Here is a 15,480-nt window from a genome sequence, read left to right on the forward strand (position 1 = left end):
GGAGTGAAGGAAATAGGCGACGTTTCGGGCCGAAACCCTTCTTCAGACTGATGGGGGGTGGGGGGGGGGAGAAAGAAGGAAAAGGGGAGGAGGAGGAGGAGGAGCCCGAGGGCGGGCGGATGAGAGGGTGGGAGGAGACAGCTAGAGGGTTAAGGAAGGGGAGGAGACAGCAAGGGCTAGCAAAATTGGGAGAATTCAATGTTAATGCCATACGGACGCAAGGTCCCCAGACGGAATATGAGGTGCTGTTCCTCCAATTTCCGCTGTTGCTCACTCTGGCAATGGAGGAGACCCAGAACAGAGAGGTCGGATTGGGAATGGGAGGGGGAGTTGAAGTGCTGAGCCACCGGGAGTTCAGGTAGGTTATTGCGGACTGAGCGGAGGTGTTCGGCGAAACGATCGCCCAACCTACGCTTGGTCTCCCTGATGTAAATCAGCTGACATCTAGAGCAGCGGATGCAGTAGATGAGGTTGGAGGAGATACAGGTGAACCTTTGTCGCACCTGGAACGACTGCTTGGGTCCTTGAATGGAGTCGAGGGGGGAGGTGAAGGGACAGGTGTTGCATTTCTTGCGGTTGCAACGGAAAGTGCCCGGGGAGGGGGTGGTGCGGGAGGGAAGGGAAGAATTGACGAGGGGGTGGTGCGGGAGGGAAGGGAAGAATTGACTCCCTCTGCTCTAGATGTCAGCTGATTTACATCGGGGAGACCAAGCGTAGGTTGGGCGATCGTTTCGCCGAACACCTCCGCTCAGTCCGCAATAACCTACCTGAACTCCCGGTGGCTCAGCACTTCAACTCCCCCTCCCACTCCCAATCCGACCTCTCTGTCCTGGGTCTCGTCCATTGCCAGAGTGAGCAACAGCGGAAATTGGAGGAACAGCACCTCATATTCCGTCTGGGGACCTTGCGTCCGTATGGCATTAACATTGAATTCTCCCAATTTTGCTAGCCCTTGCTGTCTCCTCCCCTTCCTTAACCCTCTAGCTGTCTCCTCCCACCCTCCCATCCGCCCGCCCTCGGGCTCCTCCTCCTCCTCCCCTTTTCCTTCTTTCTCCCCCCCCCACCCCCCATCAGTCTGAAGAAGGGTTTCGGCCCAAAACGTCGCCTATTTCCTTTGCTCCATAGATGCTGCTGCACCCGCTGAGTTTCCCCAGCAATTTTGTGTACCTACATTAAATAGGTATATCGTTTTCAATCTCCTTTTTTTTCCTCCCTACTTCGTCTCTTTCTCTTTCTCTTTTTACTTCTTCTTTCTTTTTACTTCTTTCTTATTTCGGGCTATCTTACTATTTCACGCACCTCCCTATGTCAATCTCTTATTTTCTATTCTTTTCTTCCTGTTTTATTATTAAATTAAAAATAAGAAGTTGTATATGAAATGTAATATGTCAATAAGCATTAGGTACTGTGGTACCACATTATTGTACTTACATCTAACAAAAATAAATTTAAAAAAAAACAAAACGTGACATTTGTAAAGTTAAATAGATTTCGTTCCATCTCAAGAAAATATTTTTAAAATATTTTAAAATCGTGCATTGATATAGTGACTTTCACATCCCTTAAAGGCACCCTAAAATAGCTTAGAAACATAGAAAATAGGTGCAGGAGTAGGCCATTCGGCCCTTCGAGCCTGCACCGCCATTCAATATGATCATGGCTGATCATCCAACTCAGTATCCTGTACCTGCCTTCTCTCCATACCCCCTGATTCCCTTTAGCCACAAGGGCCACATCTAACTCCCTCTTAAATATAGCCAATGAACTGGCCTCAACTACCTTCTGTGGCAGAGAATTCCACAGATTCACCACTCTCTTTGTAAAAAATGATTTTCTCATCTCGGTCCTAAAAGACTTCCCCCTTATCCTTAAACTGTGACCCCTAGTTCTGGACTTCCCCAACATCGGGAATAATCTTCCTGCATCTAGCCTGTCCAACCCCTTAAGAATTTTGTAAGTTTCTATAAGATCCCCCCTCAATCCTCAAGCTTGCAGGCAGCAGAGTACATTTGAAGTGTAGACAGTGTTAGTCAGTTTCCTGGCCCACAGTGATCTACTGAGGACCAGGTAACCCTCCTCACCCAAGACATTGAGGACTGCTTTGATGCAAATGAGAAGGCAGGAGCTGTTCTTATAGATCTGACAGCTGCCTATGACACCGTGTGGCACCGGAGACTAACTACAAAGCTACGTCGGGTGCTGCCAGATAGGCGCGGTAAGCTACATCATGGAGCTGATATCAATAGACAATAGGTGCAGGAGTAGGTAATTTGGCCCTTCGAGCCAGCACCGCCATTCAATGTGATCATGGCTGATCATCCCCAATCAGTACCCCGTTCCTGTCTTCTCCCCATATCCCCTGACTCCGCTATTTTTAAGCGCCCTATCTAGCTCTCTCTTGAAAGCATCCAGAGAACCTGCCTCCATCACCCTCTGAGGCAGAGAATTCCACAGACTCACAACTCTTTGTGAGAAAAAGTGTTTCCTCGTCTCCGTTCTAAATGGCTTACTCCTTATTCTTAAACTGTGGCCCCTGGTTCTGGACTCCCCCAACATCGGGAACATGTTTCCTGCCTCTAGTGTGTCCAAGCCCTTAACAATCTTATATGTTTCAATGAGATATCCTCTCATCCTTCTAAACTGCAGAGTGTACAAGCCCAGCTGCTCCATTCTCTCAGCATATGACAGTCCCGCCATCCCGGGAATTAACCTTGTAAACCTACGCTGCACTCCCTCAATAGCAAGAATGTCCTTCCTCAAATTAGGGGACCAAAACTGCACACAATACTCCAGGTGTGGTCTCTCTAGGGCTCGTTACAATTGCAAATCAAACCGCAACCTCAACCGCAAACCACATATCAAACCGCAGCTTTGTGCTTAAGATCAGTGGAGGACAGCAGGTTAGGCCACGTAGACGGAAGAATGGCGTCCCACATGGATCTGTCTTGGCTCCGCTGCTTGTCAACGTGTACATCCATGACCTCCCAGAGACCATCGCTGCAAAATATGGGTATGCTGACGATGTAGCCATCCTGATGAGACACAAAGAGTGGAAGACAATCGAAAGCTCCTTGAGTCAAGACATGGGGACTTTGGCAGTATATCGACGACAGTGGCGTCTAAAGCTGAGCGAAAGCAAAACAGTGTCAACAGCATTCCAACAGGAAGGAAGATAAACGAGAGCTAGCTGTCTTCGTTGACAACAGGCGCTTGGACTTCCAACAAACACCCACTTACCTCGGCGTAAAGCTGGACAGGTCGCTTACATTTCGTCAACACCTGGTTGGTCTCCGCGACAAGGTCACGTAGTGGCCTCATCCGACGCCTGGCAGGAACAAGTTGGGGAGCCAGTCCATCAACTCTTCGCATCTCTGCCTTAGCTCTTGTATATGCTCCAGCTGAGTACTGCGCACCCGTATGGTGTAGAAGCAGACATACTAGCCTGGTAGACACGAGCTTGAACAGCACCTTGCGAACCATCACTGGGTGCCTTCAACCTACTCCAGTCGAGCAGCTCCCTATACTTGTAGGCATTCCGCCTGCAGCGATCCGAAAGCAAGCAGCAACTCTGGCACTATCTTGTCGTGCCATGGACCCAGATCACCTCCTCCATCGGGCTATCTGCAGAGAGCAGAGGCCACCCCGACTGAAGTCCCGTCACCCCTTTGCTCCACCTGGAAAACAACTCCTAGCAACCATCCAGCCAACTGAGACAAAAGCACACTGGATCGCCACCAAGTGGTCACAGGAGTAGAAGGCAACCTCATCTCCATTACACAGTTACAGCCCTTCACCAGATAAAAGCTGTCCAGGGTCTGACCTCCCCAGAGGAGCATGGGTGAAGCTCAACAGACTTGGTACTGGAGTTGGGCATTTCAATGCCAGCATGTGGAGATGGGGGCTCCCTCTGCCAGAGCCCAGCCTGTGAATGTGGAGCAGAACAACAGACAGCCAACCATGTCATCTCTGGGTGCCCGCTCTACCACCCACCAAATGGAGCCCAGAGCCTGGCAGACATTGACGCCAACAGGGACAACAACCTGGCTGCTCAACATCCGGCTTGAGATCTAACTATTCCTTTGGTTTATTTATGTTTTCATTCGCAAGAAGAAGAAGACTCCAGCTTTTTGTGTCTGTCTTCGGTTTAAACCAGCACCTGCAGTTCCTTCTTACACAGGTTGATTTGTGTGTCGGCATCAGAAATGCGGCAACCCTTGTGAACTTCCCAGGAAAGGTCGGCTGTATGATTTTACCAGGTTGTAAGCAAAACAAAGCATTACACTTCTAAAACACTCAAAATTCAATTGGAGCCAGATTCAAAATCAATAATCTATAATCAATGTCAGAGGGCTGCCCTCATCTAACGATATTCCAAAGACGCTTCCTTGACTATGGTTTAATAACTGCGAAAAAACTTATACTTAAATTCTGGAAAAAGACAACAGTCCCCACAGTGAAGATGTGGATTACAGAAATGACACTACATTTGGAAAAAATATTTGGAAAAAATAAGGCTTGTTTTGTCTGACAAATTAGATCCATTTTCCAAAATATGGTCTCCTTTTAGAATGGTTGAACGCAAACTCAAAACCGACGCTAGGGTCGGGTGAGCAGGTGTAGGGAAGGGCAGTGGGATATATCTCCACTTTATTTTCACTTCTTCGGTAGTTCAGGCATTTTTCTGTTTTCTTTTTCGTATCTTTTTCGAAATTCTTTCTTTTCTTTTTCCTTTCATCTTCCTTTCCCTTCTTTCCTTTTTTCTTTTTTCCGATTCACTTATTAGTTTATAAAATTTTAATACTGAAACTGTACGAAAATTGTATAATTGTTATGTCGATTACTTTCTCCTTGTACAATTGCTTCTAATAAAATAAATATTAAATAAAAATAATTTCACTGTATTGGGGCTACAGGTGACAATAAAGTATCTAGAATACATGGAGCATTAATATCCGACTTCACCACTGTCCCTTTATGTTCTGAATTCTGGTAATCGTTACATGAACTTTCATCAGGGGGCGCTGCAGATCCGTTTTACTCTGTCACTTCAACAACTGCGACCTTGAAACCTGGAACTTAACATGTTTGGTTCGTGTTTCAACATTTAACACAGGGACAACACTCCATTTGCAGAATTAGAAGCATTAGATTAATCAAAATGAATTACACTAGTAATGAATTTTAAAAAACCAAGTTGCTGCAGGAGCTCAGCTTGTCTGGCAGCGTTTAGTTTAGTTTGGAGATACAGCGCGGAAACAGGCCCTTCGGCCCACCGAGTCCACGCCGACCAGCGATCCCCGCACACTAATACTATCCCACACACACACACACCAGGGACCATTTAAAAAAATTTTTACCAATTAACCTGCAAATTTGTACGTCTTTGGAGTGTGGGAGGAAACCGGAGCACCCGGAGAAAACCCACTTGGTCACAGGGAGAACGTATAAACTGCATGCAGGCAGCACCCGTGGTCAAGTTTAAACCCGGGTCTCTGGCGCTGTGAGGCAGCAACTCTACCGCTGCGCCACTGTGCTGCCCTGCGTGTGGGGGTAAAGAGAAGAAAATGTTTCGGGATAAGATCCTGCAACACGACTGAGAGCAGAGATAGTAGAGGAGGGAGAGGTGAGAGGGAGAGGTGGAGGGGGAGAGGGGAGTGGTGAATCGGGACGTACACACCATTGAGGATAAATGGGGATACTGTGGATAGGTGAGCTGTTTTAAATACCTGGGAGTCCACATCTCTGAGGATATGACATGGACATCACACGCCGCAGCACTCGTGAGTAAGGCAAGGCAGCGCCTTTACCACCTCAGGCAATTGAGGAAATTCAGAGTGTCTCCGAGGATCCTCCAGTGCTTCTAATTGTCTGTGGAAAGCATCATGTCCGGAAATATTACAATCTGGTTTGGGAACTGCTCTGCCCAGGACAAGAAGGCTCTGCAGAGAGTAGTGCGTTCGGCCGAACGCACTATGGGAACTTCACTCGCCCCCCTGCAGGAACTATACATCAGGAGGTGCAACTCCAGAGCCAATAAGATCATGGGGGACCTCTTCCACCCCTGCAACGGACTGTTCCAGCTGCTACGGTCATGCAAACGCCTCCGTTGCCATGCTGTGAGAACGGAGAGGTTGAGAAGGAGTTTCTTCCCAGAGGCCATTAGGACTGTAAACGCCTATCTCACCAGGGACTAACTTTACAGTACCACTCTACTGCTTTTTTTATAATTGCTGTTTTTTTCCCTTTTTCCTTCCGCTCACAATATTTAATATGTAAAAGAATATGTGATTCTGTTCCATTATGTTTGTAGTTTGTTTGTTTGGTTTATTTTTGCACAAAGTCCGCGAGCATTGCCACTTTTCATTTCACTTCACATCTCGTATGTGTATGTGACGAATAAACTTGACTTGACTTGACGACTTGTAGAGGCCGTTTTATTTTAGCAGAGATTACCTCAGAAATACAGCTCAGAAACAGGCCTGTCGATCCAGGGAGTCCATGCCGACCAGCGATCACCCCGTACACTAGCACCATCCTACACACTAGGGACAATTTTTACTGAAGCCAATTAACCTACAAACCTGCATGTCTTTGGAGTGAGGGAGGAAACCGGAGCACCCGGAGGAAACCCACGCAGGTCACAGGGAGAACGTGCAAACTCCGTACAGACAAGCACACATAGTCAGGATCAAACCCGGGTCTCTGGCGCCATGTAAGGAAACAGCTCTACCTCTGTGCCATAAACTAAGAACTGCAGAAAGAAAGAACTGCAGGTGCTGGTAACATCGAAGGTAGACACAAAATGCTGGAGTAACTCAGCGGGTCAAGCAGCATCTCTGGAGAGAAGGGATGGGTGACGTTTCGGGTCGAGTCTCGACCCGAAACGTCACCCATTCCTTCTCTCCAGAGATGCTGCTTGCCCCGCTGAGTTACTCCACCATTTTGTGTCTACTAAGAAGTGCAGGTGCTGGTTTACCTAAAATAAAAGACACAAAGTGCTGGAGTAACTCTGCGGATCAGGGAGCACATCTGGAGAACATGGATAGGTGACGTTTCGGGTCAGGACCTTTCTTCAGACTGATTGTAGCAGGAGGAGAGAAAGTTGGTTGGGGAAGGCCAAAGCCTGGCATGTAGTCAGTAGATACAGGTGAGGGGGTTATGGGGAAATATTTGGACAAAGGCCAGAGAAGTTTTTGAGCGTGAGGACGTTTCACCATTTAGTTTATTCAGAGATACAGCGCAGAAACAGGCCCTTCGGCCCACCGGGTCCGTGCCGGCCAGCGATCCCCGCACACTAACACTATCCTAACCACAATAGCGACAATTTTTACATTTACCAAGCCAAATTAACCAACAAACCTACATATCTTTGGAATGTGGGAGGAAACCGAAGATCTCGGGGAAAATCCACGCGGGTCACGGGGAGTACGTACAAACTCCGTACAGACAGCAGCCGTAGTCGGGATCGAACCCGGGTCTCCGGCGCAGCATCTCGTCCGCTGCGCCACCGTGCCGCACACAGTTTGTACATTCTCCCTGTGGGTTTTCTCCGGGTACTCCGGATTCCTCCCACACTCCAAAGAGTTTTTATGCGGTGAATTGGCTTCGATGAAATTGTAAATTGTCCCCAGTGTGTGTGGGATAGCGCGCGTGTACGGGGTGATCTCTGGTTGGCGCGGGCTTGATGGGCCGCAGGGCCTGCTTGCATCTAAATTCTCCAGAGATGCTGCCTGACCCGCTGAGTTACTCTTGCATTTTGTGACTTTCCTTCCTTTATTAAACACTTCAGTGTCGCAAGTGATCAGACTCATCTCCCCGTTACCTTCAGGTAGAAGGTACAGGAGCCTGAAGACTGCAACAACCAGGTTCAGGAATAGCTACTTCCCCACAGCCATCAGGCTATTAAACCTGGCTCGGACAAAACTTTGATTATTAATAACCAATTATCTGTTATTTGCACTTTATCAGTTTATTTATTCATGTGTTTATATTTATATTTATATTTATATTATAGTAGATGGACACATTGATCTGTTTTGTAGTAAATGCCTACTATGTTCTGTGTGCTGAAGCAAAGCAAGAATTTCATTGTCCTATCAGGGACACCTGACAATAAACTCACTTGAACTTGAACTTGAACTTGAATAATCCCCAACCAACCAACTACAGTATAGTTATTAGGCAGACAAGGCTCCAGTCCGATTGTAATCATGTACTGTCTGTCCGCTGAATGGATAGCACGCAACAAAGGCTTTTCACTGTACCTCGGTACACGTGACAATAAACTAAACTGTAACTTTAGAAGGATGAGAGGGAATCTCATTGAAACATATAAGATTGTGAAGGGCTTGGACACGCTAGAGGCAGGAAACATGTTCCCGATGTTGGGGGAGTCCAGAACCAGGGGCCACATTTTAAGAATAAGGGGTAAGCCATTTAGAATGGAGACGAGGAAACACTTCTTCTCACAGAGAGTTGCGAGTCTGTGGAATTCTCTGCCTCAGAGGGCGGTGGAGGCTGGTTCTCTGGATGCTTTCAAGAGAGAGCTAGATAGGGCTCTTAAAAATAGCGGAGTCAGGGGATATGAGGAGAAGGCAGGAAGGGGGTACTCATTGTGGATGATCAGCCATGATCACATTGAATGGCGGTGCTGGCTCGAAGGGCCGAATGGCCTACTCCTGCACCTATTGTCTATTGTCTATTATCTATAACTGTAACTTGAAGGTAGACACAAAATGCTGGAGTGACAATCGCTGAGTTACTCCAGCATTTTGTGTTTACCTTCGATTTAAACCAGCATCTGCAGTTCTTTCTTACACATTTTGTAACAGTAACTTTCTTTCTCATCCTTACTCTTTTTGCTTATCTTTCATTCACGTGTTCTATATCTCTCTATCCCACCATCCATATCCCTCTTTTCCCTCTCCCTTGACTCTCAGGCTGAAGAAGGGTCTCGACCCCGAAACATCACCCATTGCTTCTCTCCAGAGTTGCTGCCTGTCCCTCTGAGTTACTCCGGCTTTTTGTGTCTGTCTCTGTCATAAAGGCTCAGCATCCCTCGTGCATAAAGACACCATTAAACAAAATAACACAGGCAAACTGATTGTGTGGCAGGGAATGATCAGAATTGAAATGCTCGCAGCTGATGAATGCTTAAAGGGACCGTGCATAGCATGTTTAATGCAGCAATTGTGTAGGGGGGTGGGGTGGGCTGGGGTGGTAGACCCACTGAAGATTATTCCCAGCCAGGCACCATTCCCCAGATGTTGGGAGCAACATGTGGGTGACGGGGGAAGGGTGGTTGTCCTGCACAAAGCTGCCTATGTGTGTGCGTTACACCGCTTCATTCAGTGCGTGTGTGCCAGGCTCCGTGATGCGGCGGTGGGCAGAGAGGGAGGAGGCCAATGTTTCTGCTTCACCAGTGCCAACTGAGAAAAATCCCATCTCCCGCCCAGCGGGCACTATTAGAAGCGTGGAAACAGGTCCTTCGGCCCACCGAGTCCATGCCGACCCAGCAATCACCCCAATCGCACTATCGTATCCAACACACGCGCGATACAATTCACAATTTGTACCGAAGCCAATTAACCTACAAGCCGGCACTTCTTTGGTGTGTGGGAAAACCCACGCAGGGTCTTCACAGGGAGAACGTGCAAACTCCACACGGTGGCGCCACGGTAGACAATACACAATAGACAATAGGTGCAGGAGGAGGCCATTCGGCCCTTCGAGCCAGCACCGCCATTCAATGTGATCATGGCCAATCATCCACAATCAGTACCCCGTTCCTGCCTTCTCCCCATATCCCCTGACTCCGCTATTTTTAAGAGCCCTATCTAGCTCTCTCTTGAAAGCATCCAGAGGACCTGCCTCCTCAATAGCAAGAATGTCCTTCCTCAAATTAGGGAACCAAAACCGGCCTCCACCGCCCTTTGAGGCAGAGAATTCCACAGACTCACAACTCTCTGTGAGAAAAAGTGTTTCCTCATCTCCGTTTTAAATGGCTTACTCCTTATTCTTAAACTGTGGCCCCTGGTTCTGGACTCCCCCAACATCGGGAACATGTTTCCTGCCTCTAGTGTGTCCAAGCCCTTAACAATCTTATATGTTTCAATGAGATATCCTCTCATCCTTCTAAACTCCAGAGTGTACAAGTCCAGCTACTCCATTCTCTCAGCATATGACAGTCCCGCCATCCCAGGAATTAACCTTGTAAACCTACGCTGCACTCCCTCAATAGCAAGAATGTCCTTCCTCAAATTAGGGAAACAAAACCGGCCTCCACCGCCCTCTGAGGCAGAGAATTCCACAGACTCACCACTCTCTGTGAGAAAAAGTGTTTCCTTACACTGCCTTACACTGTGGTGGATGTTTATGTTAACTTTGATGTAGTTGTGTGTCTTGTTGCTTTTTGTTTAGTATGGCTATATGGTAATTCGAATTTCACTGTACCTTAATTGGTACAGGTGACAATAAACTGATCTTGAAACCTTGAATTAGGTCATTTGGCCTATCAAGTCTACTCCGCCATTCAATCATAGCTGATCTACCTTTCCCTCTCAACCCCATTCTCCTGCCTTCTCTCCGTAACCCCTGACACCCGTACTAATCAAGAATCAGTCAATCTCCGCCTTAAAAATATCCACTGGCTTCAGCCTCCACAGCCGCCTGTGACAATGAATTCCACAGATTCTGCATCCTCTGATTGAAGAAATTCCTCCTTATCTCATCTCATCTGTATAAAATCATGAGAAGAATCGATCGGGTGGATGCACAGTATCTCTTGCCCAGAGTAGGGCGATTGAGGACCAGAGGACATAGGTTCAAGGTGAAGGGGAAAAGATTTAACAGGAATCTGAGGGGTAACTTTTTCACACAAAGGGTGGTGGGTGTATGGAACGAGCTGCCAGAGGAGGTAGTTGAGGCAGGGATTATCCCAATATTTAGGAAGCAGTTAGACACAAAGATCCTATAGCGGAGCAAGATAGACCACTCCTGCTAAATGCAATGGGCTGACGTATAGTACACAACGGAGCAGAACGTGGGCCTTTTTTTCATCCATTTCAGTAACCCGACCCGACTCGCAGTGTAATCAACGTTGCGGGGGAACAGTTTGTGTTAATAAATTATAATTCTGAAAATGAGGAGAAGATTTTTACCAAAGAACTTTTATTTTTACGAGGATGTTTCCGTAACCGGCTTCCGTCTCCGCACTAGTATCTTTGCTCCGCTACGGGATCTTTGGTGCGGAGACGGAAGCCGGTTACGGAAATGGGGCCGAAAATTACCCATGAATCTGCCCATGACCGTACTACGTCTTTTTCGTCGAGTGATCTATCTTGCTCGCTGTAGGGTCTTGGTTAGACAGGTTCATGGATAGGACAGGTTTGGAGGGATATGGAGCAAACGCAGGCAGGTGGGACTAGTGTAGCTGGGACATGTTTTTCTTTTTGGATTTTTTTCCCCAAATATTTATTCAATTATTAAAAAATAATATTTACACAACAATAAAACAAGCCAGAGCCTACCACCATAATACAATACAAACATATATCCATAGTAAACTATTATACAATTATGATACAATCCTTATTGAGGATACATTCTACATCCTGTGGAGCCCAGCGGTCGCGGAACTCCCCCAATGTGCCCGTGGACAGGTCGTATTCCCTTTCTAACCGCACCCGGGCACGGACGTATCCCCGGAAAAGGGGCAGGCAGCCGGCTCAGGTAGAGCCCTCTACCATCTGGTGCCGTGACTCACGGATGGCCAGCTTGGCCAGGCCCAGGAGCAACCCAACCAGGACATCTTCAGCCCTACCCGCTCCCCTACGCACAGGGTGTCCAAAGATGAGGATGGTGGGTGAAAAATGCAGCCAGAAGGCAAGGAGCAGCCCCTTTAGATATTCAAACAGTGGCTGCAGCCTCACGCACCCCATGTACACGTGGTACACAGACTCTTCCAGCCCGCAACAGTGGCAGGCGGCTGGCGAGTCTGTGAACCGCGAGAGAAACAGGTTGCAGGGAACACCTCGGTGCAATACCCTCCACCCCAGGTCCCAAATGTAGAGGGGGAGAATCCCTGCATAGAGGGACCCCCACCGGGGGCCCCCCTCGCGACCGGAAGGAAACACCGACCGCCACTTGGTGACTGGGACATGTTGGCGGGTGTGGGCGTTGGGCCAAAGGGCCTGTTTCCACACTGTTTCACTCTATGACTCCGTTCTGAATGTACGTCCTTTAATCAGGAGGCCGTGACTCTGGTAAACTGCGGCAATCCCCGCCTCGCCCTCCACGCTTTGACCCCGCCCTCCCACTCGCTACGTCCGAGTGGCATTTGCCGATTACTTGGGAATAATGTCACAGTTCATCATTCCCAACAGCCGCTCAAGTGTTGTCAAGTCTGGTGCTGGAGCGACTGATCGTCATAGTAACAAGTTGAAGATCACTGAGGCTCTGTGTACAACTCTGGGCCAGATAAATAGTTTTGAATGGCTTTTTATGAGAAGGGAACAAAGAGCACACTATTTCAGCCTGGCACACGTTCAATTATTCAAGTTAGACAAAGAAATACAACTCGGTATTGTCACTGATAACATAAACCTCGCTTGGACGAAATATTGGCATGGTTGCCTGATAATCATCAACGCTCCCACAAGGAAGGTTGCCTTGGTCACCACTGATAATGTTGCAATTTTGTTGCTGTGAACTGGGGCCTGAAGAGATACTGTCCCATGTCTGAACTCCAGCACCAATCCCAGTATCTGCAGTCTCTCGTGGCTCGATAGTTGATCAGGGCAGATGTGCTGGAAGGAACTGCAGGCCGTGGTTTAAATCGACACAAGATGCTGGAGTAACTCAGCGGGACAGGCAGCATCTCTAGAGAGGAGGAGTGGGTGACGTTTCGGGTTGAGACCCTGCTTCAGACTGAAGACCCAAAACGTCACCCATTCCTTCTCTCCAGAGACGCTGCCTGTCCAATGCTTGACTTCTCCAATTTCCGGTAGCCCTTGCCGTCTCCTCCCCTTCTCAGCTCTCCCTCAGCCCTCTGGCTCCTCCTTTTCCTTTCTTCTTCCCGCCCCCGCCCCCCCCACCCTGCATCAGTCTGAAAAAGAGTTTCGGCCCGAAACGTTGCCTATTTCCTTCGCTCCATAGATTATGCTGCACCCGCTGAGTTTCTCCTGCCCTTTTGTGTCAATTATTGATCGCAGAAGGTTGCATGCAAGGGAAGTTCTCTATGATAGTCATGAAGGTACAGAACACTGGAATGGGCCATTTGGCCCATCATATCCATACTGGATTTCATGCCCATCAAAAACAATTCTATTTGCCTTTCCAATATCACCCCATAACTAACGTTTTAAGGGCAGCACGGTGGTTCAGCTGGAAAAGCTGCTGCCTCACAGCGCCAGAACCTGGATTTGATGCCAACCTCAGGTGCTATCTGTGTGGAGTTTGCCTGTTCTCCTTCTGAGCACGAGGGTTTCTTCCAGGAGGTCCTGTTTCTTTAGACTTTGGTTTGGTTTGGTTTCTGGAGTGTGGGAGGTAACCGGAGAACCCGGAGAAAATTCACACGGTCACGGGGAGAACGTACAAACTCTGCATAGACAGTACACTTGTACGCTCTGAAGTTTAGAAGGATGAGAGGATATCTCATTGAAACATATAAGATTGTTAAGGGTTTGGACACGCTAGAGGTAGGAAACATGTTCCCGATGTTGGGGGTGTCCAGAACCAGGGGCCACAGTTTAAGAATAAGGAGTAAGCCATTTAGAACGGAGACGAGGAAACACTTTTTCTCACAGAGAGTTGTGAGTCTGTGGAATTCTCTGCCTCAGAGGGCGGTGGAGGCCGGTTCTCTGGATGCTTTCAAGAGAGAGCTAGATAGGGCTCTTAAAAATAGCAGAGTCAGGGGATATGGGGAGAAGGCAGGAACGGGGTACTGATTGTGGATGATCAGCCATGATCATATTGAATGGCGGTGCTGGCTCGAAGGGCCGAATGGCCTACTCCTGCACCTATTGTCTATTGTCTATTGTCACACATAGTCAGGATCGATTTGATATGAAACCAAAGTGTTGTCTGGCCTTGTCTGAACAGAGAGGGCAGCACAGTGCTGCAGCTGATAGAAGCACTACCCTGCAGTGCTGCCTTACAGCGCCAGAGACCCGGGTTCGATTCTGACCTCGGGTACTGTCTGTGCGGAGTTTGCACGTTCTCCCTGTGGGTTTCCTCTGGTTGCTCCACATCCCAAAAGCGTACGGGTTCGTAGCCCAATCGGCCCTCAGCAAATCGCCCCTAGTGTGTAGGGAGTGGATGGGAAAGTGGGATAACATAGAAACATAGAAATAGGTGCAGGAGGAGGCCATTCGGCCCTTCGAGCCTGCACCGCCATTCATTGTGATCATGGCTGATCGTCCCCAATCAATAACCCATGCCTGCCTTCTTCCCATATCCCTTGATTCCACTAGCCCCTAGAGCTCTATCTAACTCTCACTTAAATCCATCCAATGACTTGGCCTCAACTGCCCTCTGTGGCAGGGAATTCCATAAACTCGCAACTCTCTGGGTGAAAACGTTTTTTCTCGCCTCAGTCTTAAATGACCTCCCCTTTATTCTAAGACTGTGGCCCCATAGAACTACTGTGAATGGGTCGGCGTGGACTCGGTGGGCTGAAGGGCCTGTGTCCGTGCTGTATCTCTAAGCTGAAAGATCATTTTGAGAAAGAGAAGTGTTGTTGTTTTTGCCAAGCCGATTTAAAAATAGTTTCCTCTCTGCGCGGGCGCTGCCTGGCCTGCTAAGTATTCTGTCACATTGACAGCCCCTGGCTGTAGAGCATCTTGGGATGATTTCTCGTTCCGTAACTGCGAGGGAGTTGCACGCAGCTTTTTGTTTCTTTCGGTGTTCAAACCTCATCAAAAACTGGGAAGCACAAGTGTGGCCGAGGAGTAACGAGCCTGATTCAACTCGAATTTAGATTCTGCCAAAACTAAAGCAGCCAAATTGCTTGGGAGGTGGTGATGTTCGAACGACACATGACTAAGTGCTGACTCAGTCCTCCAGTCTGCACCACCCAGTGCGAAACCAGACAGCCTTCATCGAATCATTTCAGGCTCCGACTATGACAGACTTATCCTCACATATTCCAACTTTCTATTTTTATAAGTTAATTTTATCGGGATGCGTCACGGCACGGTTTGGGAACAGCTCCTTCCAAGACCGTAAGAAATTGCAGAGAATTGTGGACGCAGCCCAGACCATCACACAAACCGACCTCCCTTCTCATTGACTCCATCTACACCTCACGCTGCCTCGGCAAGGCCAGCAGCATCATCAAGGACCAGTCTCTCTTCTCCCCTCTTCCATCGGGCAAAAGGTATTGAAATGTGAAAACGCACACACCTTCAGATTCAGGGACAGTTTCTTCCCCGCTGTTATCAGGCAACTGAACCATCCTACCACAACCAGAGAGCGGTCCTA

The sequence above is a fragment of the Amblyraja radiata genome, chromosome 41, assembly GCF_010909765.2.
Source record: "Amblyraja radiata isolate CabotCenter1 chromosome 41, sAmbRad1.1.pri, whole genome shotgun sequence".
Classification (NCBI taxonomy): domain Eukaryota; kingdom Metazoa; phylum Chordata; class Chondrichthyes; order Rajiformes; family Rajidae; genus Amblyraja; species Amblyraja radiata.